General features: G+C 46.5%; 1 long non-coding RNA gene across 1 annotated transcript; it reads left to right on the forward strand.

Annotated features, from left to right (window-relative positions):
- The first annotated feature begins 278 nt into the window (after nt 1-278).
- LOC135057483 (uncharacterized) lies at nt 279-23,614 on the forward strand. The gene is made up of 3 exons (XR_010244151.1): nt 279-405; nt 6,295-6,343; nt 23,330-23,614. It is a non-coding gene; the product is annotated as an uncharacterized LOC135057483 (long non-coding RNA).
- The last annotated feature ends 747 nt before the right edge of the window (nt 23,615-24,361 follow it).

Raw genomic sequence — 24,361 nt, forward strand, 5'->3', positions numbered from 1 at the left:
GGCGCAAAATGTATAGTTTGCAAGAGTGCGCCGAACACCATAGCACCGGCCCTGATTAGTACCTATATACTCTCCGTGTCACAGTATACAAATGGCAGTATACAGGGAAATATGAGTGCAGAGGAATGCAGTGTATGACCTGGGGGCTGTGCAGACGCTGCTTTGTCATCATATGTTAGTTCTGCAAACATCAGGAAATAACTCTGTGCCCATCGTCCTCTGGGTGTGGTTTAGGACTTTCATCTGTATTTTTCTCTCCTTCACGTCTATATAATGGCAGCTTTTGTTTTTTTCCCTGTATATTCTTGTTGAGATTACGCCTGACCTATTGTATTTTTCATACATCTGTTATCAAAGGAATCAGTACAAAGCCAGATGCGTTGTCTCATGTTTGTAACTCCTCAGGTAAGACTCATATGTAAATGTTGTTAGCACTATATTCTAAATCACGTGTAGGCAAGCTGTGGCTCTCCAGCTGCTATACAACTACACATCCCAGCATACCTTGCTATGGTTTTTCTGTTAGTGCATGCAAAAACTGTGTCAGGGCATGTTGGGATGTGTAGTTCCACAGCAGCTGCACGTTGCCTACCCCTGTTCTAAATAGAGATCCTTTAATTGAAGCATTCTAGAAAGGTTACCAGTAATTCATCCTACAGTAATTGCTGTTTGTCTCATATGTATAAAGCAGTTGTTCCCAAACTGTTTTAAGTCATGACACCCTAGAGCACAGGTTCTCAAACTCGGTCCTCAGGACCCCACACGGTGCATGTTTTGTAGGTAACCCAGCAGGTGCACAGGTGTATTCATTATTCATTGACACATTGTAAAATATCCACAGGTGGAGCTAATTATTTCACTTGTGATTCCGTGAGGAGACCTGCAAAACATGCACTGTGTGAGGTCCTGAGGACCGAGTTTGAGAACCTGTGCCCTAGAGCACAGGTTCTCAAACTCGGTCCTCAGGACCCCACACGGTGCATGTTTTGCAGGTCTCCTCACAGAATCAAAAGTGAAATAATTAGCTCCACCTGTGGACCTTTTAAAATGTGTCTGTGAGTAATTAATACACCTGTGCACCTGCTGGGTTACCTGCAAAACATGCACTGTGTGGGGTCCTGAGGACCGAGTTTGAGAACCCCTGCCCTAGAGCATAGGTTCTCAAACTCGGTCCTCAGGACCCCACACAGTGCATGTTTTGCAGGTCTCCTCACAGAATCGCAAGTGAAATAATTAGCTCCACCTGTGGACCTTTTAAAATGTGATAGTAATGAAGACACCTGTGCACTTGCTGGGAGACCTGCAAAACATGCACTGTGTGGGGTCCTGAGGACCGAGTTTGAGAACCACTGCCCTAGAGTATCAGAATTTCCTATTGGGAAATTCAGAATAAAATATTAAATTGTGTTTATGTCATCCTTAGTTTCAGTTATGCGGGGAGGGGTAAATTTCACTTTTGTTTGACCACACATTTTTTTATGTGGATGCCACAAGCACTAATGTTGTCTATTACATTGACCAAAAATTATTTGAATTGGTCCTGGACCATCAACCCAGGGTGCCATAGCACACAGTTTGAGATCCACTAGTATAAAGTGATCTCTGCAGTAGTCAGTAAGTAATGAAAAAATAATATTGATATTACTAGTGGAGCAAAATCAATACAGGAGCTATGGTAAAATTATAACCAAATTGTGAAAATTCACACTAGTATGATTTCATATGGTCTGCAGCTCCCATGCGGGGTATCTGTAATCCCCCAATAAACAATATATATTATAGATATAAATATAGTTATACTTATATGACTATACAAGAGAGCGCAAGATAATGAACCAATATAAACAATTTATTAAAATATTAAAAATCTTGATCATATAAAATCAACAATGTTGCTAAATGTATAGAGCATTAAAGTCCACTGACCATCACTGATAAACTACCAATAGAACAATAATGTACCATGTGATTTGTAATGAAATGTCCATTTATTCCTTAAGGACAAGGATTGAATATTGATATATAGAGTATCCCACTTCAGACTCTATATTGAAGAGCAGAAACACAGTGATTTGAAGGTACCTCTGCAAAAGACGTGATAACATATGCATGCTTGTTGTACTTATTTGCAAGCCGCCTGAAAGGAGTATGATTTTAAAGTCTCCTAGCCAGCGTCTTGCTTCCCTGTTCAACCCACACACACACACATCCGTCCAGACGGCTGAACGCTCACTGCAGATGAAATGATGATGCTGAAGCCGTGTCCTATGGCACAAGGACAACCGGACAATTCGGGAGCAGCAGTGTAGAGACGATGGCAGGTCCCAAGTGCGACAGTGTGCGGACGTTGCCAGGTCTCGGGGGGGGGGGGGGGGAGCAGACGCAGCTCAGATGCAGCAGGCAAGATCGTCTGTACACCTGAACTCAGGTGTGCAGAGGCGGTCAGAAACGTAGAAATTGTAGCTCCAGCCCTAATTGACACGTTTCTCCGACCTAAGGGCAGTTGGTTTCATCAGAATAGGTTCCTATGCTTTGGAAGTAGCTAATATTTAAAGGGGTCATTATCCAATGAAAATTCCTCCCTGGCACTTTCATTATATTAGGAACACATGTGTAGATTAATACCTAGTGTGAACCTTATTACACACAATCAAATATATACAGCATAATGTTATAATACCAAATACATAGCAATAACTGTGAACATTTATTTATAATATACATATAACACAGATCTATTTCTTTCTATCTAGACATATATAGCTGTCTAAATTGGTTTAAATAGTCAGCACGGAGAGATATATAGCACATTAGTTTCACATCTATTTGTTAAATATACCAATTGAAACCTGAGATTACTATGGGACCAGGTTTCAATTGGAATATTTAAGAAATAGATGGGAAACTAATGTGCTATATATCTCTCCGTCCGTACTGACTGTAAAAAAACAATTTAGACAGCTATATATGTCTAGATAGAAAGAAATAGATCTGTGTTATATGTATGTTATAAATAAATGTTCACAGTTATTGCTATGTATTTGATATTATAACATTATGCTGTATATATTTGATTCATACTTGCCTACCTGACCCTCTCCATGAGGGAGAAAATGCTCTGTTCCTGGACTTTCCTGGTAATGTATGATTGCCATCACCTGTGGTGAAACACCTTTCTTATCAATTACCCAGCTCACCTCAGGTGATGGCAATCATACATTACCAGGAAAGTCCAGGAACAGAGCATTTTCTCCCTCATGGAGAGGGTCAGGTAGGCAAGTATGATTTGATTGTGTGTAATAAGGTTCACACTAGGTATTAATCTACACATGTGTTCCTAATATAATGAAAGTTCCAGGGATGAATTTTCATTGGATAATGACCCCTTTAAATATTAGCTATTTCCAAAGCATAGGAACCTATTCTGATGAAACCGACTACCCTAAGGTCAGAGAAACGCATCAATTAGGGTTAGAGCTACAATTTCTATGTTCCTGACCGCCTCTGCACACCTGAGTTCAGGCGTACAGCCGATCTTCCCTGCTGCATCTGAGCCGCGTCTGCTCCCCCCCCCGGGACCTGCCAGCGTCTGCACACTGCCACACTTGGGACCTGCCATTGTCTCTACACTGCTGTTCCCGCATTGTCCGGTTGTCCTTGTGCCATAGGACATGGCTTCAGCATCATCATTTCATCTGCAGTGAGCGTTCAGCCGTCTGGACGGATGTGTGTGTGTGGGGGTTGAACAGGGAAGCAAGACGCTGGCTAGGAGACTTTAAAATCATACTCCTTTTAGGCGGCTTGCAAATAAGTACAACAAGCATGCATATGTGATTACATCTTTGCAGAGGTACCTTCAAATCACTGTGTTTCTGCTCTTCAATATAGAGTCTGAAGTGGGATACTCTATGGGGTATATGCAATTAGCGGCGAATTCCCGAAAAAGTCGAAAAACTGGACTTTTTCGCCAAAAAAAAAAATCGTCAATGCAATTCAGTACTTTCCGTCAAAAAAACGGACTTTTCAAAATTCGACTTTTTAAAATTCGACATTTGACAAATTCGACTTTTCTGCAATGGTACAAATGCAGCAATTTGACAAAAGTATAATCAATTGAAGTTTGGAAATTCGACAACAGTGCTTTTAGACAGTAAATTCGTAATTTTCAATCCGCCACACTTTGCTGGCAGAATCTAATAAAAAAAATGTAAAACATGTTTTTTTGGTGTGTTTTTTTGGGGGGTAATAGCATATCTATTTATATTAGAAGGGATTAGCTACTTGGTTTGTCTTTTTTGGAGGCACAAGTATTATTTATATATTTTTTAAAAGAATATATATATATTTTTTTTTTTATGGAATGGGAAAAATCCGGAAAAAAAATGCGTGGGGTCCCCCCTCCAAAGCATAACCAGCCTCGGGCTCTTCGAGCTAGTCCTGGTTCAAAATATCCGGGGGAAAAACGGACACGGGATCCCCCGTATTTTTAAAACCAGCACCGGGCTCTGCGCCTGGTGCTGGTGCAAAAAATATGGGGGACAAAAAGAGTAGGGGTCCCCCGTATTTTTTACACCAGCATCGGGCTCCACTAGCTGGACAGATAATGCCACAGCTGGGGGTCACTTTTATACAGTGCCCTGCGGCCGTGGCATTAAATATCCAACTAGTCACCCCTGGCCGGGGTACCCTGGGGGAGTGGGGATCTCTTCAATCAAGGGGTCCCCCCCCCAGCCACCCAAGGGCCAGGGGTGAAGCCCGAGGCTGTCCCCCCCATCCAAAGGCTGTGGATGGGGGGCTGATAGCCTTGAGAAAATTCAAAGAATATTGTTTTTTCCAGTAGTCCCAGAAAGCCTCCCCCGCAAGCTGGTACTTGGAGAACCACAAGTACCAGCATGAGGGAGAAAAACGGGCCCACTGGTACCTGTAGTTCTACTGGGAAAAAAATACCCAAATAAAAACAGGAGACACACACCATGAGAGTAAAACTTTATTACATACATGTCGACACACACATACTTACCTATGTTCACACGCCGACATCTGTCCACTTGTCCAAGTAGAATCCACGGGTACCTGAAAATAAAAGATAATTATACTCACCTGATCCAGGGTCCAGAGTATAATCCATGGACTTGTCAAAAAAAACAAACCGAACACCCGTACCAGACGGACTGAAAGGGGTCCCATGTTTACACATGGGACCCCTTTCCCCGAATGCAGAGCCCCCCCGTGTCAGCTGTCACAGAAGTGTCTCTTCAGCCAATCAGGAAGCGCCACTCCGTGGCACTCACCTGATTGGCTCGAATTGTGTTGAATTCAAAAACGGCTGAAAATTTGCCGCGATTCGCCGCTAATTGCATATGCCCCTACATATCAATATTCAATCCTTGTCCTTAAGGAATAAATGGACATTTCATTACAAATCACATGGGACATGGGGGGTAATTCCAAGTTGATCGCAGCAGGAAACTTTTTAGCAGTTGGGCAAAACCATGTGCACTGCATGGGAGACAGATATAACATGTGCAGAGAGAGTTTGATTTAAGTGGGTTATTTTGTTTCTGTGCAGGGTAAATACTGTCTGCTTTATTTTTACACATTAGATTGCAGATTGAACTCACCACACCCAAATCTCTCTCTCTCTGCACGTGTTATATCTGCCTCCCCTGCAGTGCACATGGGCCCTCATTCCGAGTTGTTCGCTCGGTATTTTTCATCGCATCGCAGCGATTTTCCGCTTATTGCGTAAAATTTGCTAAGAAGTTAGGAATTTTACTCATCGTTCTGGTGATCGTAATGTGATTGACAGGAAGTGGGTGTTACTGGGCGGAAACTGGCCGTCTTATGGGTGTGTGCGGAAAAACGCTACCGTTTCTGGGAAAAACGTGGGAGTGGCTGGAGAAACGGGGGTGTGTCTGGGTGAACGCTGGGTGTGTTTGTGACGTCAAACCAGGAACGACAAGCACTAAACTGATCGCAGATGCCGAGTAAGTCTGAAGCTACTCAGAAACTGCTAAGAGAGGTCTAATCGCAATATTGCAAATACGTAGGTCGCAATTTTAAGAAGCTAAGATTCACTCCCAGTAGGCGGCGGCTTAGCGTGAGTAAATCTGCTAAAAGCTTGCGAGCGAACAACTCGGAATAAGGGCCATGGTTTTGCCCAATTGCTATCAAAAATCTTGCTGCAATCAACTTGGAATTACCCCCTATATCTATAATATATACAGTAAGTAATGAAGCCTTTAAAAAGTATCCCAGATTTATGTGCAATAATCTGCATTTATTTCCTCCTAGGACATGTAAGATCCCAGTACCTGCTGCATGATGGCCACTTCCTCCAAATGTGAGTGTCAGCTTTTGTAACCATTTGTATTATTTATCATATTAGTGACTGCATGCACAGGGCTCACACAGAGCTGAATGCAGTTGACACCTAGGGATAAATGTACTAAGAATTGTGTTTGGTCTATGTAGATGTGTAACAACAAACTCAGGGGGTCATTCTGAGTCGATCGTACGTAGCAACTTTTTGCTGCTCGTGCGATCAACTTGACGCCGCCTATGGGGGAGTGTATTTTAGCATGGCAGCGCTGCGTTGGGTCAGACTTACTTACCCTGTGCGACGGATCCAGCAACAAAGGTCCCGGATTTGCCCTCCAAACACCTGGACACGCCTGCGTTCGCTTCACTACGCCCGGAAAATGGTGAGTTGATGCCCCGGAATGCCTCTCACCTGTCAGTCTTCTTGCGATCGCCGCTGCGATCACTTTTTCCACTGGCGGCGCTGCTGCCCGACGACTGATATTCGGCGGGCAACAACGCGTATGCGCAATGCATCTGCCGCGCATGTGCATTTCCAACCCGTTCGCACTGCAGCGATGTACCGCTACATGTGAACGAGTCAAAATGACCCCCTCAGGACGACACTTGCAGCATCAGTGTAATACAGGTCTTTACTCAGCATGAGCAAGACACCAAGTGGAAGTAATAGGAGACAAACAGGAAGTGAGTCACCTCGGCATGACATCATCTCCCATGATGCACAGCATGCATTTACATCCCCCCTTTCACACTAGAAGGATGCAGAACATATGTGAAATTAATACAGCAATGTGACAATGTTAGACATGAACAAAAGAAAAGGTCATTCTGAGTTGATTGCTAGCTGCTTTCGTTCACTATGCAGCGTTGAGGCAAAAAAAGGCACTTCTGCACATGTGTATGCGGCGCAATGCACACGCGTGAAGTAATATAACAACGAACGATGTCAAGGTCTAGCAAAGCTTTTCAGTTGCACTGCTGGCCGCAGAGTGATTGACATGAAGTGGGCATTTCTGGGTGTCCACTGACCATTTGCAGGGAGTGTTCGTAAAAAACGCAGGCGTGCCAGGAAAAATGCAGGCATGGCTGGGCGAATGCAGGGCGTGTTTGTGATGTCAAAACAGTAACTGAACAGTCTGAAGTCATCGCAAGCTCTGAGTAGGTATTGAGCTACTCTAAAACTGCACAAAAAAATGATGCTGCCGCTGTGCGATCCTTTCGTTCGCACTTCTGCTAAGCTAAAATACACTCCCAGTGGGAGGCGGCATAGCGTGTGCATGGCTGCTAAAAACTGCTAGTGAGCGAGCAACTGGGAATGACCACCATTATACAATAAAGTCTTGGAGCTTTGGGTTGGGTTTGGACACAGGGCCCGATCTGGTAATGGTACACTGGGAACCCATGGGCATGTCCACGGTGGCACCAGAGGGCTCTATTACTTCAGAAGTAATCTCTGCGAAAGGACTATCCATGCTATGCGAATCATCACTGACATTGGTTGCAGCTGTGGTAATAACTGATGAGTCAGGCTGTGTAGAGCTTTCTTCAGGTACACTTAACAGGTGGCGGCGGTTGCGTTCATAGAGGGCATTATCAGACTGTACCACGTAGCTATTTGGACGACCTGCAGGATGCTGAACCACCACCATTCTGTCAAATCCTTGCTCGGTTTGCATGCGGACAGGCTGACCTGGAGACAGTGGTGGCAGGCGGTATGCTGATTTGTCATAAGAAGCTTTGGCAGCCATTCTGCGCTTGTTGATGTTCTCCCGTACCTGTGGCTCTACTTTGGGTTGCAGGAGCTGCTTTGCCATTGGGATGCCTGTGCGGGTGTGCCATACTGATAGGCACTGTGCAAGGGATGGAAGTCTATCTCGGGGCGCGTTTCTCAAGTTTAACAGTGCCAAGTATATGTACGATCCATCTCATGCACACTTCTCCATTAGGTGCTTTGCAGAGTGGACTGCACGCTCTGCCAATCCATTTGACTGTGGGTAGTATGGACTACTAGTGATGTGCTGGAAGTCCCATGTATTCGCAAAGTCCTTGAACTCTCTACTCTTGAATTGCATGGCATTATCAGTGATCAGCTACTGTGGGGTGCCATGTGCAGCAAAGTATCTCTTCAGCTTTGCAATGACCACTTGACTTGTGGTGTTGGGCAAGTAGTTTATCTCGAACCATCCTGAATAGGAGTTAACTAGTACCAGGTACTCCTTCCCCCTCCATTTATATAAATCAGCTGCAAGATTGGACCACGGAAGATCAGGAATGTCATGGAACAGCATAGGCTCCCGTGACAGGTGTGGGCGCAAGGCATTGCAGGGTGCACAAAACGAGACAGCACGGTCAATGTCACTGTACATGGAAGGCTAAAACGTGGTTTCACGGGCCTTACACTTGGTAGCCTCCAGCCAGCATGGCCCTCGTGCATTTGCCGGGTGTAGAACATCTGAAGGGCAGCCAGGATCACAAAGCGATGACCTCGCAGGATGACACCATCAGACACGGTGAGCTCATCTCTCATACAGTAGAAGGGGCGAGGGCAGAGCGGCAGTTCCTTGGAAGAGGATGGCCAGCCATTGATAATCAAAGCAGAGAGACGCTGGCAAAGATCATCCGCAAGTGTAGCAGAACGCAGCTCTTCCAGCCGCTTGGTAGGGAGCGCCTCCACAGCCATGACCTCATAGTCATCCTCGGCAGCGTTCATGTCATTAGTCGGAAGGAAGGCTCGAGACAGAGTATCATCAACGTACATTTCTTTGCCTCGCTTATATACCAGGTTGTACCGCTGCAGCTTGAGCATCATGCCCTGAATACGGGAAGTAGCAGAGTGGATGGGCTTCTTTAGTATAGTGATGAGAGGCTGATAGTCGGTTTCCACCGTGATAGGACCCGCCATAGATGAAGTCATGGAAGAGGTTGCAGGTGAACACCAGTGCCAACAGTTCTTTCTCAATTTGGACATACCTGGCTTCAGTGTCAGTGAGGGCCCTGGAAGAAAAAGCCACCGGTCTGTGGTGTTGGAGGCACACGGCCCCGAGACCACTCTGTGAAGCGTCGGCAGAGAGGACTACCGGATCACGCATGTCGAAGTATTGCAGGACCGGTGGATTGGTTAGCATGGTCTTTAATCGATCAACAGCAGTTGTGTGTGTATCCAGCCAGCACCATTCTGAGTCCTGGTGGAGTAGCTGCCGCAAAGGTGCCGTGGTTTCACTGTATTGCGGAACAAATTTAGACAGGTAGTTGGTCACCCCCAGGAAACGTTGCAGTGCCTGTTGGTCAGCCGGAAGTGGCATTTGCTGGATGGCAGTGATTTTATTTGGGTACGGTTTGACGCCTTGACTGGTGAGCATATGGCCCATGTATGTCACTTTGGTGACTCTAAACTTGCATTTGTCTTGGTTGAGCTTGAGGTTCAAAGCACGGGCCCGTTCAAGTACCCGGTGCAGCCGCTGGTTGTGTTCTTCCTTGGTGCAGCCCCATACCAAGATGTCATCGACTATGATTTCACAGGGATAGCCTGCAAACAGTTGCTCCATGCAGTGCTGGAAGACCTCACTGCCTGTAGTGATTCCATAGGGCATGCGAAGGAAGACATACCACCCTATTGGGGTCATGAATGTGGTGACCAGGGACAAAGCTCTGTCCAAAGGGATTTGCCAGAATCTGCAATTTGCATTCAGGGTACTGAAAACTGTTGGGCCTGGCATGTCAGCAATCACTTGCTCAATGGTGCGGAGAGGGTGATATGGACACAGCAGTTCTTTGTTCAAGTGTACTGGATCAATACAAAGATGTACAGTCCCATCCTTTTTTTGATGCAGCCACCATGGCGGATACCCACTGTGTTGCTTCCTCTATTGTGGAACTGACACCCAATTGAGTCATTCTGTGGATCTCTTTAATGATTTTGTCTCCACGGGGCACAGACAGTAGGTACAATGGAGTCATCCAGCCTCATATGCTACACAACAGGGAGCTTGCCAAGTGAACTGCAATCCAGTAAATCCTGAAAGTCTTTTATTTCCGGGACAGTCATCTGTATTGCGTGTACCTCTGGCCCCAATTTGAGAAGGCCTAGCTTCATAATGTCAGGGAGGCCTAGCAATGGTTTGACATTTTGATCCACGATGTGGAATAGCAAATCAGCACGGGTAACCTTTAGCTTTGTGGTACCCAGTGTGGTGATTATCTGGCCACCATAAGCTATCAAGTTGATCTTGTCTCGTGGGTTTATCTGTGCAGTTGGATCTGTTTGTAGGATAAGACATTGCACTTCGCTGCTGAGTCTATTTTGACTGTGGCCACCTTGTTTGTATGCTTTGTTCTCAGTTTGATTAATATTTTGCCCTTCTCATCCCAGTGGTCTACACTATCACAAACTGTCATGCAAACTGATTCACACCCTGGCTCCATTTCAACCTGGTTGATCCGCCAGTTTGAGTGGCTATAGCGCGACTCATACTGTCGCTCTATGGAAGTTTGATCTTTGGAGCGGCAGCACCTTGCAAAATGATTCCATTTGCCACATGCATTACATGGTTTATGATATGCGGGGCAGCATTGTTTGTCAGGAGGGTGCTGTGTTCCGCAGTTCCCACACATGGAGGATTGGTGCGGAACAGCTGCCATGACACACACCTCAGCCGCCTTTCTTAGTTCCCTTGTGCCCTTTTCAGACTGCTCGTTTAACATACAGATATTTATGGCAGTTTCTAATGTGAGGCCACGTACCTTGTCGTTGCGTATGCCGCATACGATTCTGTCACGGATGAGCTCCTCTGTGAGTATACCAAAATTGCACTTCTTTCCCAGCAGTTTTAGCGTGCAGACATAGGACTGTATAGTGTCATCACCCTTTTGGCTTGTGCTGTTGAAAGAATGCCTGTCCATAATTACATTCTTTACTGGCATGCAGATCTCTTCAAACTTTGCAATTAGGATGTCAGGATCCTCTCTGTCTTCTCCGTCAGCGTATACAAAAGCATCCGATTTGTTCACAGCATCAGTACCTGCGAGGTTCAGCAGTGTGTATGCCTGGACTTTTTTTGATTTATCTGAAAGGCCTACTATGGAGTATACTTACCATTCCCTTTTAAACCTCAGCCAGTTGTCAGCCACATTTTCATCAAATATCAGTGGATCTATTCTCCTTAGACCTTGTGCCATGGCATCCCACTTCTGACACCATGTAGATGTGTAACAACAAACTCAGGACGACACTTGCAGCATCAGTGTAATACAGGTCTTTACTTAGCATGAGCCAGACACCAAGTGGGAGTAATAGGAGACAAACAGGAAGTGGGTCACCTCGGCATGACATCATCTTCCATGATGCACAGCATGCATTTACAGTCCACATCTCAAAGCAGTCACCTTCCCTCCCAGCAGCCTTCCCAACATTGGGAAGATGGAGGGGACACCACTGGGAGCTGTGGAGACCACGGGAGACCACCAGACCAGTAAGTATAAAACCTTTTTTTCTCTCGCACCATGGGGTTATCAAAGCTAAAAACTCCATGTGCACTTTTTAAAAATTGGATACTGTGGTTATAAGGAGTGTGCATACTTGGGGTAATCCAAAATTGGGTGCGAGGTCTGCAATTTTGTTTGCAGCCAAAACCTTGTGCCCAAAATGAATACCCCCTAAGTATATTAAAGCAATGGTATACATTCAATCTGTGATAATCAAGATGTTTGCAGCAGGGATGTTCACATTTTGGCTGACCACTCCAGGAGAGGGCTGCCAGCTCGGTACTGCATGGGGTGGCGCAGATGGCCATTATGCAGCATAGAGGGCATAGTGGGGGCATGGCTTAGTACAAGAGACAGCACAGGCTGCATGGTGTTCGCTGTTACTTCATCATGGCCACCCCCCCACTATACAATGTCGATATTACAGGCATTTTGAAGTGGGGGCGGAGCTACTATGAGGTAATTTAGCATGAATCACATCATCAGGTCCCCTCAAAACTCCCACTTGTGCTTTGTTAGTGGGCGGCTGAGGGATGGTTGCAGAGTGCTGTGGGAGACTTGCTCACTTTTCCAAGGGGGCGGCAGTGGCACACAATTTTTAGGAGCCTCCCTGCCATTCCTGGGGGGAAGCCAAGTATGATTTGCAGTTTGTGCTCATCCAGTGTAATAAAGTAGTAAAATTGCTGAAATTAAGTCTGTTTTTTTCAATGTAACAATGCTCCTCTAACACTGACCACGCATAAATAAGTAGTTATAGTAGACGTATCGTCGATAACTCTATTTCTCCGAAGTCCACAGTATCCACAGGACAACATTGGGATAATAGGTAGCGTCAGCGGAATGGCACCAATCGATCAAAAGCTTTCAGCCTCCCAGAATGCAATGGGTCAATCTCCTGGCTCAGGCAATTCAGTTATTTTCCAAAGCTCAAGGCAGGAGCATCATAGAGAGACCTAATCAGGCAAGAAGGACACATAAACACACTTCCACACAAGAGTGAAGAGGTTAGTAAATGTAAGGATCCTCAAATCAGGTGCGTCAGGATGGGATCCCTATGGATACTGTGGACTTCGGAGAAATAGAGTTATCGATGGTAAGTCTACCATAACTACTTATTTCTCCTGCAGGGTCCACAGCTTATCCACAGAATAACATTAGAATGTCCCAAAGAAAATTTAGTGGAGGGGACACTCCTGACTGGACAGGAGAATCCTTTGCCCGAATGCAGTGTCCTGAGAGGCAAAGGTATCAAAGGCATAATGTGTAATGAATGTGTTAATGGAAGACCATGTGGCTGCCTTACGTATCTGTTCAGCTGAAGCACAACGTTGTGCTTCCCATGAAGGACCTACCTTATGAGTACAGTGAGCAGAGACATTAGCCAGAATAGGGAGATCAGCTTGAGAATATGCTTCTGAAATCGTCATCCGAAGCCACCTCGCCAGTGTCTGCTTGTACCAGGCAATCCTCTCTTGTGAAACCCATAGAGAATGAAGAGAGTGCCTGTCTTTCTGATGGCACTGGTACGATCCACATAGATCCTTAAAGCACAGACTATGGGGGTCATTACGAGTTGATCGATCGTTGAAAATGTTCGCAGCGCAGCGTTCAGGTAAAAAAAATGGCAAAACTGCGCATGCGTATGCACAACAATGCGCAGGTGCATGATACGGGTACAAAGAGCATCGTTGCTGTGCAATAGGTCTAGCGAAGAATCCATTTGCACGGGTGATCGCAAGGAAATTGACAGAAAGAGGGCGTTTTATGGGTGTCACCTGACCGTTTTCTGTGAGTGGTATGGAAAACGCAGGCGTGTCTGAGCGTTTGCAGGGTGGGTGTCTAACGTCAATTCCGGCACCAAAAAGACTAAAGTGATCGCAAGCACTGAGTAAGTCCAGAGCTACTCAGAAACTGCACAAAATGTTTTTGCAGAGCTCGGCTGCAAATCCGTTTGCACACTTGCAAAGCGAAAATACAATCCCCCGTGGGCGGCGTATATGCATTTGCATGGCTGCTAAAAGTAGCTAGCAAGCGATCAACTCGGAATGACCCCCTACGTCCAATGATGCATCTCCCACAGAAAGGTCCAGCCCTTGGAAAGCCGGGACTACAATTTCTTCACTAAGGTGGAACTTGGAGACCACGTTAGGAAGATATACCATTGAATATAAGCATGCCATATTCGGTTATAAATACAAGCAGAGGATGGTTTACTTACCCTAAGCATCATTTGAATTACCTGTTGTGAAAATCCTTTTGCTTTCAAAATGAATGTCTCAAGTGCCACGCCGTCAAAGACAGTCGATCCAGGTGCTTGTAATAACAAGGACCCTGAGACAGTTGATCCGGACGTTGAGGCAGTAGAAACGGAGTCTCCGCAGACAGACTCTGCAGATCTGTGTACCAATGTCTTCTGGGCCACCCCGGAGCCTCTTCCTTGTTTGACTTTCCAAAACACGCTGGGCAACAGGGCGATTAGTGGAAACACATAGACCAGATGAAAGTCCCATCTCACTGAGCATTCACGAAGGTCTCTTTGGGATCCTTTGTCCTTGACCCGTATGCAGGGACTTTGTTGTTCGGATGAGAAGCCATGAGGTCTTTCTTTGGCATCCCCCACTTGTTTACCAGAATCTGGAAGACCTCTGGGTGTAAAGCTCATTCATTTGCTTGAATGGAGTGTCGACTGAGAAAATCCGCATCTCAGTTTAGGACTCCTGTAACGAACACTGTGGACAAGGCCGGATGATGAATTTCTGCCCACCTTAACGTGCGGCTTACCTCCTTCATTGCCTTTTGGCTGCGAATTCCTCCCTGATGATTGAGGTATGCTACTGCCGTTGCATTGTCAGAGCGAATCTGAATGGGTTTTCCTTGAAGTATGTCATTTGTCTGAGTGAGTGCCATATATATGGCCCGAAGTTCCAATATATTTATTGGCAGGCAACTTTCTTCGTTGGTCCACTGTCTCTGGAAGCAACACTTTTCTGACACTGCTCCCCAGCCCTGAATACTGGAATCCATTGTCAGAATCTCCCACACTGAGATCCAAAAGGGTCACCCTTTGTCCAGATGTGATGTCTGTAGCCACCAGGCTAATGACCTCCTTACTTCCAGAGGAAGGACCATAGTCTGAGTTTCTATCATCTGATGTAGACCATTCCATCTGTAAAGAATCAGACATTGAAGGGGCCTCGAGTGGAATTGAGCATATGTCGAAAACCATGCATACCAATTCGGCACACCATGTCGAATGCTGACACCATAGATCCAATCACTCGCATTGCTGCATGAATAGATACTCTTCGACTGTGTAGTAGCTCCTGAATCCTTGTCTGTATTGTGGAAATTTGTTCAGAGGTATAAAAACTCTCTGAAGCCTGGAATCCAATACAGCCCCCAGGTGCATCATGCATTGTGACAGAACCAGGGATGAGTTCGCCCAATTAATGAGCAAGCCATGGCTTTGTAAACAGGCTATTGTCAATTGCAGATGGCCCTGGAGAGTTTCCTGGGAATGAGCCAGGATTAACAGGTCGTCCAAGTATGGGAAAATTCTTATCCCCTGATGACGGAGATAAACTGCCATTACCACCATAATTTTGGTGAACACTCTTGGAGCTGTGGCCAGTCCAAATGGTAGGGCCTGAAATTGAAAATGTTGCCAGAGAATAGCAAACCTGAGATAGCACTGATGGGACGGTGCTATAGGTACATGTAGGTAAGCATCCTGTATATCTAGGGATACCATAAAATACCCCAGCTCCGTGGCCAAAATAATGGAATGTAGTGTCTCCATATGAAAATGAGGCACCCAAATGTATTTGTTCAGAGCTTTGAGATTGAGATTTGGCTGGTATGACCTATTCGGTTGCTGTACTAAAAACAGGTTGGAATTAGAGATGTGCACCGGACATTTTTCGGGTTTTGTGTTTTGGTTTTTGATTCGGTTCTGCTGCCGTGTTTTGGATTCAGACGCGTTTTGGCAAAACCTCCCTGAAAATTTTTTGTCGGATTCGGGTGTGTTTTGGATTCGGGTGTTTTTTTTTTCAAAAACCCCTCAAAAACAGCTTAAATCATAGAATTTGGGGGTAAGTTTGATCCTATAGTATTATAAACCTCAATAACAATAATTTCCACTCATTTCCAGTCTATTCTGAACACCTCACACTTCACAATACCATTTTTAGTCCTAAAATTTGCACCGAGGTCGCTGGATGACTCAGCTAAGTGACCCAAGAGGGCGGCACAAACACCTGGCCCATCTAGGAGTGGCACTGCAGTGTCAGACAGGATGGCACTTAAAAAAATTGGCCCCAAACAGCACATGATGCAAAGAAAAGAGAAAAAGAGGTGCACTGTGGTCGCTGGACGGCTAAGCTAAGCGACACAAACACCTCAGTATCACAGGAATTATTTGTCAATGGTGTTAATGGTCCAAATCACTGGAAGAAAATGACAAAATCACTGGAATTATTCATTCTAATCAATGGTGTTATTGGTCCAAGTCACTGGAAGAAAATGACAAAATCACTGGAATTATTCGTTCTAATCAATGGTATTATTGGTCCAAATCACTGGAATTATTTGTTCTAATCAATGGTGTTATTGGTCCAAATCACTGGAAGAAAATGGAATGGATGGATACTTGCAGTGACACAGAGCTGCAAGATACAGCAGTGGCCTACTGTACACAACTATATACTGTTGGGTCACCAAAATGCTGCACTGTCTGTAATACTATATATACTGCTCACAAAAATGCTGCACAGATATGGAATGTATACTTGCAGTGACACAGAGCTGCAAGATACAGCAATGGCCTACTGTACAAATATATACTGTTAGTCACCAAAATGCTGCACTGTAATACTATATATATGCTGCTCACAAAAATGCCGCACAGATATGGAATGGATACTTGCAGTGACACAGAGCTGCAAGATACAGCAATGGCCTACTGTACTGTACTACTATAATTATTATATAGATGACAGATATAAAGTTACATTGTGGGGGAATCCAGTATACGTTCTGTCACCAGGTACCAGCGAATGGCCACATCATGTATATACTTATACTGGTGGTCCCCAGTCCCCACAATGCAGCACACTGATCAGATATTTGCACTACACTGAGCACAGATATGGAGCGTTTTCAGGCAGAGAACGTAGATATTTTCAGCACACTGAGCACAGATTATTTGCAGCACACTGAGCACATATATTTGCATCACACTGAGCACAGATTACAGAGCTTTTCAGGGAGAGAACGCTGCCACGTCCTCTTTGTTCAATCTCCAATACAAGAGTGAAAATGGCGGCGACGCGCGGCTCCTTATATAGAATACGAATCTTGCGAGAATTCGACAGCGGGATGATGACGTTCAGGCACGTTCTGGTTAACCGAGTAAGGCGGGAAGATTCGAGTCTGCCTCGGAACCGTGTAAAATGGGTGAAGTTCGGAGGGGTTCGGATCCCGAGGAACCGAACCTGCTCATCTCTAGTTGGAATAGAAACCTTGTCCCTGCTGAGCAGAAGGGACCAGTACTATCACCCCTGATTGTAGCAACTTCTGAACTGCCTCCTGTAAAGCCCTGGCCTTTGTTTTCACAGAAGATGGGCTGGTACAAAAAAATCTTTGCGGAGGGTGTTTCTTGAAGGCAAACGCATAACCGTGAGATACCGCTTTTTGCACCCAGTGATCTGTAGTGGACTGCTGCCAGGTCTGTGCAAACAGAAGAAGTCACTTCCCACCCTGGGGTCCCCCAGATGGAGGCCCATGCCATCAGGCTGATGGCTTATCTTCTGGTTTGGAAGCCGGCCTTCTGGTAGCCCAATGCTTTTTAGGCTTTTCAGACTTATCTCATTGGGACTGTTTGCCGTAACCCCTTACTTCCGCTTTTCCTTGGGTCTGAAAGGACCGAAAAGCTGGAAAATTAAATTTAGACTTGTAAGTAGAAGGAAACTCCACTTTCTTAGATTCTGCTTCAGACTCCAGAATATTGTTTAATTATTTACCAAAAAGAATATCTCCAGCAAAAGGCAAAGACTCTAGTACAGAGGTTCTCAAACTCGGTCCTCGGGAGCCCACACAGTGCATGTTTTGCAGGTAACCCAGCAGGTGCGCAGGTGTATTAATTACACACTGACACATTTTAAAAGGTCCACAGGTGGAGCTAATTATTTCACTTGTGATTCTGTGAGGAGACCTGCAAGAGGACCGAGTTTGAGAACCTCTGCTCTAGTACCTTTTTAGACTCTGAGTCAGCCTTCCATGTACACAGCCAGACAGATCTGCATGCTGCTACTGCTGAGGCTGATGCCTGAGAAGCTACTATACCCATATCCAAGGCTGCTTCTTCCATAAAGACAGCTGCTTGTTTGATATGTGCAATATGGGATTTTTGTTCTCTAGACCCCAATGAAAGGTCATCTTCCATTGCATCAGCCCAGGCCACTAACTGTTTTCACCATCCAGGCTGAAGCCGAACAACTGCTCCTGATAAGGAAAAAACTGTTTTTAGAAAACCATCTATCTTTCTATCTGATACATCATTTAATGATGTTGAAGGCAGAGATAATGTAGATTTCCACACCAACTGAATGAAATGCGCATCTACCTTGGGAGCAACTTCCCTTTTCAAACAATCCCCAGCTGGAAGAGAATGATGAGAATTCCATTTTTTGGAAATTCTGAACTTCTTACTGGGTGTAACCCAAGCCTCTTGCATGATTTCCATCAGCTGTTCTGACTCTGGAAATTCACAGGTGCCTTAGATTTGAACACAAGCTCTGATGCCTCCTCTAAGGATAGAATGGCTTTCATAGCATTAATTAGCTCAGGTACATCTACTGAGCTCTGACCCTCATCCTCATCTCTGTATGCAGACTTGGAATGTGAGGAACCGACCTTATCCTCAGAAGTGTCCCCTTCTGATACATATGTAGAAGATGTTGTTTCATGTCTGTGTGATTTACTTTCCACAGGTCTTTCAGCCTGTTTTTGTTGAAAGGCTGCAGATTCCAGAAGTGGATGTGATAAAACCCAGGGGGAATGTTGCATGTAAGGGTTTACTGGGTAACCTATCCCTGGTATGGGAGCTGGCATTATCCGCTCAGCTATACTGGATAATGTTTGTGCAAATGAAGCCCATGAGTGTTCTAATTGAACCTGTGACTGCCTTGGATTATTGAGGAGGCTTTGATGTTCATGCATAATCCATTTTAAACCAGATCCTGAGTGGTTAACCCTGCTTTGCATGACAAACATGAAATCAATGTTGGTGCTGCTGTGGAGAGTGTATCCTCCTCACCCTTGCCTCATGGTAAACAAATCACACACATGTATGGTGTTAACTACACAATGTGTGACCGTATTCACTTTAAGCTTGCTAAAGTGATATACAATCCGATCCCTCCCTGCCTTGCACCAGCATTGAGGATCAGTAAATACAAAGACAGCAAAACTGACAGAAATATAGTATAGTATAGAAAAAGTAAGCAGCCGAACTAGTACTCAGTCACAAGTTCTACATTAGTATAATAAGCAATATGAGCATATATTTAACTACAGATACATTTCAGGTATGTAGTAAAAACAAAGTACTGCATTACCTTATGTAGGACTTTTAGCATATTCAGTCGCACAGCGAAAGAAACAGCAGTAACAGTTTATCAGACTCACATGGATCAGGCACTTATCCAATTACTCATGGAAGATAGAGACTTAATGTTGTATCACCTACCCCAGGAGAGTGGGATACAGGGAGACTGAAGCCCACTTCCAGGATCGATCAATACATTATGCAATGCTGAGTGGATCCAGGTGCAAATAGTGAACACATATTTTGCAAGTGAACACAGACGCCCAGTGACACAGCCGCCTATTCTGCGACTGGGTCAGTTAGATATCTAGCATCTCAGACAGAAGAGGGAAATCAGTTCATGGAGGGAAACTCTGAGGAAACTGGTCATGAACTGGGGGGAGGGGGGACCAGGAGGAGCGTCTTACTCTCCATTGCTGACATTACGACCTCACACTAACCCCTGGATCCTATGATCCCTGAGGCCTAGTGCTGGTGCACCCGAGGTGGCAGCCACATCAGCAAATGTTCGGTAGTCTCCTCCCGAAAACAGTGCGGCTGTGTCTTGCGTCTCCCCCATGAAGCAGTCTGGTAATGTCAGTTGGACTTGCTAGTACATCCTACACAGACGCCTGTCGAAACAGCACTATACATGTGGGTAAGCATTGTCGCGACCTGGCAGAGAGTTGTTGGAGCGACTCTTTCTAAGATGCGTATACAGTGTATGTCGCTTTTTAGAAAGATCACTCAAAAAGAATAAGACTATAAAAATAAAATAATAAAAAGCCTATGGCTGCAAAAAACTGCAGCCCCATGATCATGGTTCAGCCTCAGAATATGACCCCAGTAATGGGATCACCATGGGTTCCGCAATTATTCTTTGCTGTCTGTATAGGTGAGCAGCACTGTGATGCTTGTATATATAAGCAACAGTGCTACTGTTCTTTTCAGTTTATTGTGTATCAGGTGCAATAATGCCATCAGACTGATGATTAAAACCAGAAGCGGTAGACAGGTGATAGCTGCCCGGAAGGGGGTATACACTGGTAGTTCTCACAGTGTCAGATGTAGCAATATAACCAACAAGCATGTGATTACATCCAGAATTGGCAGATTTATGATTTCCCACAGGAGCGGGACATGAACTAATGTCCCATGCAAATTATGAGATGTTCAGGGTGGATCCAGAAAAAAATTACAGGGGGGACACCATAAGTGGTTGTGCTATCAAGGAGGGGTGGAGTTAGATGTGGAGTGGACGTGACCAATTGTGTGAGGGCGTGTGGTCAAGTGCTCAATGTGAGTATCAGCAGCACCATTCTCCCTCCCCCAGCACCATTCTCCCTCCCCAGCAGCACCATTCTCCCTCCCCAGGTCACCCCCATTACCCCCCCCCAGCAAAAGACCATTCACAGCAGCACCATTCTCCCTCCCCAGCAAAAGACCGCTCACAGCAGCACTATTCTCTCTCCACAGGTCACCTCCACTCTCCCACCCCCCCAGCAAAAGACCGCTCACAGCAGCACCAGTCTCCCTTCCCAGCAGCACCATACTCCCTTCCCCAGGTCACCCCCCCCAGCAAAAGACCGCTCACATCAGCACCATTCTCTCTCCACAGGTCACCCCCACTCTCACACCCCCGCAGCAAAAGACCGCTCACAGCAGCATCAGTCTCCCTTCCCAGCAGCACCATACTCCCTCCCCAGGTCACCCCCCCAGCAAATGACCACTCAGAGCAGCACCATTCTCTCTCCCCAGGTCACCCCACTCCCCCCCTCCCCCCAAAGGCCGCTCACTGCAGCACCATTCTCTCTCCAGGTCACCCCCACACTCTACCCCCCCCCCCCAGCAAAAGACCGCACAGCCTCACAGCAGCACCAGTTTTCCTCCCCAGCCCCCCCCCCCCCCCCAGCAAAAGACCGCTCACCGCTGCAGCACCACTCTCTCTCCAGGTCACCTCCGCACTACTCCCAGCAAAAGACCGCTCAGCCTCACAGCAGCACCAGTCTCCCTCCCCAGGTCCCCCCCAGCAAAAGACCGCTCACCACTGCAGCACCATTTTCTCCAGGTCACCCCCACACTCCCCCCACCCCAGCAAAAGACCGCTCAGCCTCACATCAGCACCAGTCTCCCTCCCCAGGTCCCCCCCAAGGCAAAAGACTGCTCACCACTGAAGCACCATTCTTTCCAGGTCACCCCCACAGTCCCCCCCCCCAGCAAAAGACCACTCACAGCAGCACCAGTCGCCCTCCCCAGCAGCACCATTCTCCCTCCCCAGTCACCCCCCCAGCAAAAGACCGCTCACAGCAGCACCATTCTCTCTCCCCAGGTCACCCCCACTCTCCCCCCCAGCAAAAGACTGCTCACTGCAGCACCATTCTCTCTCCAGGTCACCCCCACACTCCACCCATCCCCCCCAGCAAAAGACTGCTCAGCCTCACAGCAGCACCAGTGTTCCTCCCCAGCCCCCCGCCCCCAGCAAAGACAGCTCACCACTGCAGCACCATTCTCTCTCCAGGACACCCCACACTCCGCCCCCCCAGCAAAAGACCGCTCAGCCTCACAGCAGCACCAGTCTCCCTCCCCAGGCCCCCCCCAGCAAAAGACCACTCTCCACTGCAGCACCACTCTCTCTCCTGGTCAGCCCCACATTCCCCCCAGCAAAAGACCGCTCAGCCTCACAGCAGCACCAGTCTCCCTCCCCAGGTCCCCCCCAGCAAAAGACCGCTCACCACTGCAGCACCATTTTCTCCAGGTCACCCCCACACTCCCCCCCACCCCAGCAAAAGATCGCTCAGCCTCACATCAGCACCAGTCTGCCTCCCCAGGTCCCCCCCAAGGCAAAAGACCGCTCACCACTGAAGCACCATTCTTTCCAGGTCACCCCCACAGTCCCCCGCCAGCAAAAGACCACTCACAGCAGCACCAGTCTCCCTCCCAAGCAGCACCATTCTCCCTCCCCAGTCACCCACCCAGCAAAAGACCGCTCAGCCTTAGAGCAGCACCAGTCTTCCTCCCCAGGTCCTCCCCCCAGCAAAAGACCACTCACCACTGCAGCACCATTCTCTCCAGGTCACCCCCATACTTCCTTCCACACTCCCCCCCAACAAAAGACCACTCACCAGCAGAAATCAGGGCCACTGCCAGTCAGGCAGGTGTCGTCTTCTTCTGGGCGGCACTGGCGGCTGCTGTCCCGGACGGACCCTTGCGCTGCTGTGTATGGGTGGGAAGTGGGCTGCTGGTCACACAGGTGCACACCACCGTGCACTGTTCCTGGGTGCTGACCCTCAGCGGTGGCGGCGGTGTGATGTCCCTCAGCGGCAGTGGTGGGCTGGATCTGTGAAGTTCCTCCTCCTGATCGGCTCCTTGCACTGACTAAATGTCACATTTCTCCAGTAAGCCAATCAGGAGGAGGAACACACGTGAGCAGTGCAGCAGCAGGTGACAAGGGAGAAGTGGGGCATGTCGGGTGTGGGTGTGCGCAGCAGCGCGGAAATCAATACAAAAAAGTCAATTAAAAATGACAGGGGGTGGGGGGGCACGTGCCTTGGTGCCCCCCCCTAAATCCACCACTGGACATGTTGTCACCATAGGTTATCAGAATTGATTGGTAACAGAGAAAAAGGAGGTGTTGATGAACAGAGGAAACCTACTGTAAATGAGGCTTATAATCTACAGCAGTTCACCAGCAGAAATGTATTCTTTATACATGTGCGATCAGTTGTGAAGTCTGTGGATTTTTATTTTGCCTCATGCTTTTTTCCACATCAAGATGAAGCCCCTCTAGAAAAGAGACTTTTCCAGACATTCCAGTAGAGGTAGCAAGTATGATACAGAAGAAGACAAGCAGTGTACTTAGCATGAGTAGTGGGGAGGGGTCACGTTGATGTCGTTTGATTAAATTCATGATCAGATGGTGAAGGGTATCTCTGTACTTTGCAGGGGCTCGGGGTGAGAGGAACAGGACACCTGGAGACATTCTGTATGAGGCTCTGGCAGATTTAACACGTGATGACTTCAAACGGTTTAAGGACAAGTTGTCTGATTTCTCCTATGGAGGGCGAGGCTCCATCCCACGCGGGCACCTGGAGATGGCAGATTATGTTACCACAAAAAACCTTCTCATAGATGTTTATGGAGAGGAAGCAGTGCTGGATGTGACCAGACAGGTCCTCCAACTGATCAGTCTTATGGGACCAGCAGAGGATCTCAAGCACAAAGTGACACAACATGGTGAGTTCTATTGGGTCATTATCTCCCATGTAGCTTGTCTGTAAATATTTACATAGGAATAAAAGGACCAATAGAATCACTGGTAGAGTTAAAAATGGTGAGAGCAATCAGGACCTGACCCTGAATATAGCGCAATGCAATTTGTTCTCTGTACAGATCTCACAGTATATAGCATAGAGCTCAGGCAACGCACCCTACATATGGAACTTAGCACACTTACATGTGATTCTGATTGATAATGGATTTTAGTCATATCTCAAATCGTGACTGAGCATAACTTAACCCACACATGTAGGATAAGAGCTCTGAGGGTGTTTAGACACAATTGTGGGTTATTTTGAGTGGTCATATACAAGGATTTTACAGGCTTTGTATGGGTTCCCTTTAATAAAGGAGAGGGGTATTGGAAAATGCAGACTGACAATGTTTAAACCAGTGTCTAATCTTGGTTCACTTATATAACTGCGGCCCAATCTGAATACAGGTAATGATAGACATTTTTTTTCTGAACATGGAGAGAGGCTACAAATTCACCCACTAGACATACATCTCAGATCAGGCCTTCAGTGGTTATGACAGTTGGGGAAAATACTGGGATTTGAATAAACTGGGTGATTATGTAGGATCTTCATGAGGACAAATCCCAAATAGGACAATCACTGTGCACTTCCTCTTATACTGACTACAGAGGACACATCACACACCGGACAGTCACTGTGCACTTCCTCTTATACTGACTGC

This window comes from Pseudophryne corroboree, chromosome 3 (genome assembly GCF_028390025.1).
Source record: "Pseudophryne corroboree isolate aPseCor3 chromosome 3, aPseCor3.hap2, whole genome shotgun sequence".
In the NCBI taxonomy this organism is placed as follows: Eukaryota; Metazoa; Chordata; class Amphibia; order Anura; family Myobatrachidae; genus Pseudophryne; species Pseudophryne corroboree.